A 6,014-nucleotide genomic window follows, 5' to 3' on the forward strand; every position below is an offset into this window, starting at 1 on the left:
CAGCCACAGTAATTAAGGCTCTATTAAGGGAAATTGTTCCACGATATGGAGTACTGGAAACTGTAAATTCAGACAGGGGTTCTCATTTTTCAGCTGGAATCTTAGGAAAACTATATCAAATGGTAGGAATCCATGGAGAATTACATGCACCCTACCACCCTGAGTCCTCGGGGCAGGCAGAAAGGATGAACAGAACCATTAAGACTAAATTAGCATGAGTAAGTACACAAACCAATCTTAAATTGGTTTTCCTTACTGGAAAATCTCACAAGCTCCCTGCTCTTTTCACAGGGACAATTTCTAAAGCACACACACCCTGGCAATAAGAGATTACTAACACCACTGCTCACACCAGCACTAGATTCATTTAGCGGCCTCAAAAGTCTACTTGGACTCCCTAGCTGACTGGGAGGAGGCTGCAAGCTTCTGCTTCGCAAGAAGTGGAAAGTCAAACTCCATCTCCATGTTCCCCACAGAACATCATCCGCATTTGAAATGTAGCAGTACTAACTCATGATGACCGAGTGGAATCAAATTTGTGCCAGATGATGTGGAACATCTACTTCTGCTTGATTAATGAGTTCCATTTCTGTACTGCTGTAGAGCTTTGCAGGGGTCAATCCCTTCTCTGAGCACACGCAACAAACCCAGAAGGGACCTCACCACCAGCATCCAAGCCATGTGTCTTCTCCTCACCTAGCAGCTGCTCAGAGAGAGGTGACCTCACAGGTGCATACCCCCACCACAGGCCTGCTGCTGGCCTATGGGCTTCAGAGACACAAGTTCCCTCCAGATAACTTCCCCAGCCATGAACTACTGCTGGTCTATCAGGTACTCTGACAAAAGGGACCTCACAATCAACGCCCATGCCTAACTGCCTGCTGCTGGCCTAGCAGGCACTCAGGAAGACGTGACCTCACAGTCACCTTCACAGCCATGGCTCTGTCACTGGCCTAGAAGCCTCTAAGACAGAAATTACCTCACTACAAGTTCCCCAGCCATGAGACAAATCCTGCCTTATCAGCTGCGCAGGCAGAAATGATCTCAAAAACTCAGACACCAGCCATGGACCTGCTGCTGCCCTATCAACCACTCAGGTAGAAATGACCTCACAATCACCTCTCCAGCCACATGGCTCCTGCTACCCAATCAGCTCAGCAGTCAGAAGGGACCTCACAAGCAACAGCCAAGCCTTCTTCCTCCACCTGCACTATCAGCTACTCAGGCAGAAGTCACCTCATCATCAACAGCTGAGCCATGTGCCTCCTGCTGGCCTATCAGCTCCTTGCAAAGAACTGATTTGACACTGGTGATTTTCTGGCATAGCTCTCACAGACAGTGGTGACCTCACTGCCCACACCCTGACCATGGGGCTGTTGCCTCCTGCAGCTCCCCCTGCTCTTCCCCAAGGCTGAGCCAGCTCCTGAATGGCCTCCCTGATTCACCTCGTGGCTTCACAATGCTCAGAGTGCAGCAAAACACCCCTCAGGTACCAGTTATACCCCCAAAACAAGATTACCTTTTGCCTAGGTAGTCTCTACACGTAGCACATAAAACTTAGGAATTGGGAAAAGGCCTGCAAGTAATTCTTGGCAACATTTTCTAATGGTAGGGTTGCATGGGAGCAGCAATCATGAACCTGAAGACAGCAGGGCCTCAAGTCCCAGGCAGAGGGAGAAGCCTTCCCGCAACTCAGAAGTCAAGTTCCTTTCTCAATGCTGAACAAACCCGGAAAATCCTCCACACATCCAGGACAACGAGAATTCTCCTATTTTATGCCCTGAGAATTGGAGACACGCAGAAGGGCTCAGGCCAGGGCATCACAGCTAGTGACACCAGCAGAGCCACAATTCAGCAACTCTTCACCCTGACCTAGGAGGGTGGAAATAACAACGGCAAGTGCAAGGACTGGCTGTTTATCAACTTTCAAGGCCCTTGACAAGCAAAACAGCTCACACTTATAGAGCTGCTCTGGAAACACCCTTCACACTGCTGCCAGGCTCACAGGTCTCGGGGAGAAGCAAGAGGCAGGGAGCAAACACACCAGCTAAGGCACGGCATAACATGAGGGGACAGCGTCTCTCAGAGACACTCGGAAATGCAGTTTTCACAACAAAAGACACCATTGGGAAGGGCACCTCGCGAGGACACCAGCAGCCTGCTCACACTCTGCCCAGCAGCTCCCAAATGCAGCTCTGAGCAGCACCTGGGGCTGCGCTGGCAGCAACAGCTCAGGGAAACACTTTAACAGGGATCCCAGAGCCACCACAGGGCCAAAGGTTCCTGCACCCAAACCCCACCGAGCCGCCCCGGCCCAGCTGCTTGGGGCAGGCCGCCACTTCTGGCTGCAGTGCAGCTCCTCTCTCTGGCCCAGGTCGCTCTGTCCCCTGCTCATGGCCCCACCAGCCCCTGCTGCAGCTCCTGCAGGAAAGCAGCCCCATCGCCAGCATCACTGCCCCCACCCTGGGGGGAGCAGTGCTGGGGCCTGTGCTGGTGGCACCAGCCTCTGGGATACAGGACGCCTTTCTTCTCAGAGGCAGACCCCAAAGGGGGACCTACTCCCAGGGAAACCTGGCCATGCATTGCCCACCCCACCCACGAGGGCATGGAGCTGGTCCCAGAGAAGCCTTGAGGCTCAGGGCAGCCCCAGTGCCAGGACCCAGGAGCCCTGGCTGCCACATTGTCCTTCGAGGCAGAGGGGACCCTCAGGCAGGGCTCTCGCAGCAGCCCCCAGCCCTGTGCAGACACAGCCACAGCCCAGGATCCACAGCAGTTTTTACAGTTAACAGTCTCTGTGCGACACCTCGGGAAGTTGCTCCTGAAGCCCTTACCCTCAGTGGAGAGCCGCAGGAGTGTTGGGAAGAAGGAACTGTGGTGTGGGCTGATGGTGTCCATCCAGCAGTCCTCCATCTCGCTTCTCCCCTTGCCCTTGACTTGCCTCTCCAGCCATGGAGGAAGGATGCTCTTCCTGTTTCATCCCCCCAAACTCCTTTCCAATGTGCTCCTGCTCTTCTGCCTACTGGCGAGGGTCCCCCAGCATGACCCCACTGCCTCCTGTCCCCTCTCCTGGCTCTAGAGCCCCTACAAAGGGCGTTGTTGGGTATTGCATGAGCAGTGCCCAGCAGTGCCTGGGCCTCACAGGGAAGTGAGGGCCCCCACCCATGGCACCAAGAAGACCTGCCTGTGATGCAGCACATCCCACTGTGACTTCAGCTCGTGTCATGTGGGGGCTCAGTAGGTCACTGCCATGGAGATGGCAGAGGCAGGGAGAGAGCAGAGAGATGTCCCCTCATGTCCTGGAAAGCAGTCACCTCCCTCCACCCCAGGTATTTTCCTATATATTTTTCTGATAACTGCTTGAGGAACATCTCCAGATGTTGCCAAAGGCAGTGAAATAGCTAAAATGGGGAACTAAAGAAGTCACTTCTGCACCCCTGCACTGGCAGGTCGCTGCACTGGGCAGATCTATGCAGGAATCTGGGGTTTGTGGATTGGTTTGGGGCTTGGCATTTTTCAAAACCAGGATCAAAGTCGTGTGGGTTGAAACAGCACAAAGCGTGGCCACGCGTTGAGATGCTTTGGTGAGCCTCAAGGCTGGTTTCTCCTGTGGGTCCCTCTTTTTGTAGAAGCAGGATGTAGGAGAACATGGGAGAGGAGAGAGCCTTCCTCCTTTGGGCACCAAAGCAGGCTCTTTGCTTGTAAAAGCCCTCAGCAAGGTTTCTCGGTCTGCGGTGCTTAAGATAGACATGATGTGCCATAAAAGAGCAAACGTGCTGTGACGGTGTGCTCCTTCTCCCCCCCACCACTGATGTGCTCTCTCCCCCTCAACCTGACCTCCCTGTAAACAGCGTGTATGCAGGGGCTAATTGAGCATGCGCCAACTAAGGCCCATCTAGCATGCAAATATGACTATGAGTCAATCATCTCCCCCCGACCCCCATAACTAGGGGGCAGCCCAGAGCCCATTGAGCTCTCCTGCATGGCAGCAGGCTGCACTGCAGAACCTCCTCTTGAGCAGGGACGCCTCTCAAGGTTCCTCCTCAAGGTTGAGAGATTCCTTACCAGCGATAGAGCCTCGGTAAGTGCTTAATAGCATGCTGAAACACTTCAAAACTTCAGGAAAATTTGCTGAGTTATATCTCTGATTAATTGTGCACATAATCCCTTAGACATCAACAGTTGACCAAGTCCGAGACTAGGATTGGATCCAGCCACACCCAGGCTCCTCTCTGAGGGAGTTTAGAAAGCAAGGGGGTCCTTTCTGAACCTCGTGACTCAACGGGAGCATCTCCGTTGCATGTGCATCTGACCCTGTCCTTCATGCAGTAAATAACTGAGTGAACCTTGCCAATCGAACCTCATTAAATCATTCTTATTTATGATTGAATTTTGTTAAGTCGCCTTATTACCTCAATAAACATAGTGCTGCTTCCCCCTTACGAGTGAAGTGCATCACTCCTTTGTGACACCTTGATTTCCTCTGAAAGTGTCTATCCTAGAGGAGCTTTGCCTTCCTGAACAGCAAACCTACTTTGCTTGAGAACAATACACTGTTTAGTCCAGCTGTTGTGCTGAGATGTCTACTGGTTTTACTGAGTATTGGTCTGGACCATCTTTGCGCTTGGTGGGTGCTGTTCACAGAATCACAGAATGGTTGAGGTTGGAAGGGACCTCTGGAGATCATCTAGTCCAACCCCCCTACTCAAGCAGGGTCACCTACAGCATCTTGCACAGGATTGCGTCCAGGCGGGTTTTGAATATCTGCAGAGAAGGAGACTCCACAGCCTCTCTGGGCAACCTGTTCCAGTGCTCTGTCACCCTCACAGTGAAGAAGTTTTTCCTCATGTTCAGATGGAACTGTCTGTGTTTCAGTTTGTGCCCGTTGCCTCGCATCCTGTCTCTGGGCACCACTGAAAAGAGTCTGGCTCCATCCTCTTGACACCCTCCCTTCAGATATTTGCATAGCTTCATAAGATCCCCTCTCAGTCTTCTCTTCTCCAGGCTAAAGAGGCCCAGCTCTCTCAGCCTTTCTTCATAGGGGAGATGGTCCAGTCCCCTCATCATCTTTGTAGCCCTCCGCTGGACTCTTTCCAGTAGTGCCACGTCTCTCTTGTACTGGGGAGCCCAGATGTGGCCTCAGCAGGGCTGCGGAGAGGGGGAGGATCCCCTCCCTTGATCTGATGGCAGCACTCTTCCTGATGCACTCCAGGATATGGTTCTTAATGGCCTGCTGGCTTTCCTGAGCTCCTGTGTCCTTCAGAGCTCACTCCCATGGGATCCCCCAGCAGTCCTCAAAGAGGCCAAAGTGTGCTCCTCTGAAGTCCCGAGTCTGTACCCTGCTGCTGTCCTTCCTCCCTGCCTTCAGGATGTGACACTCCACTATTTCATGGTCCCTGCAGCCATCACTTCCACTGATGATCACCTCCCTGATCAGTTCTTCCTTGTTTGCGAGTACCAGATGCAGGAGAGCGTCGCCCTTCTTAGCCCATCTGGCAGCTGTGCTAAGAAGGTGTCCCTGACTCCCTGCAGAAACCTCCCGGACTGTTTTCACCCTGCGCTTTGCCCTTCCACTGCATGCCAGGGGGATTAAAGTCCCTCCATAAGCAGCAGGCCCTGTGTGCCACAGACTTCCTCAGCTTGCTTAAAGGAGCCTGCGTCCACTTCCTTTCCCTGATCGGGTGAACTGTAACTCCCATCGCAAGGTCACCCTTACTCCCATGCTCACTAACCTTTTCCCATCCAGCACCTTGTCCTTGCCTTGGAAGAGCTACACAAATCCCAGATGTCTCCTCACACAGAGGGCATCCCCCCCATCATCTGCCCTAAGAGTCACTGCTGAAGAGCTTGTAGCATGCCATCAGAGCACTGCAGTCTGGTGAAACATATGTAATGGTGAAAGGAGGTTCCCGCTAGGAGAGCAAGGCCTGCAGTTTCCAAGGCCAGGGAGAAAAAGAGCTGGGCTGTGCAGGAATGTCAGGAGAGGGGTTTGCTGCCTGAGCTGCCTCTGCAGCACC

Source organism: Apteryx mantelli, chromosome 24, assembly GCF_036417845.1.
Source record: "Apteryx mantelli isolate bAptMan1 chromosome 24, bAptMan1.hap1, whole genome shotgun sequence".
Classification (NCBI taxonomy): Eukaryota; Metazoa; Chordata; class Aves; order Apterygiformes; family Apterygidae; genus Apteryx; species Apteryx mantelli.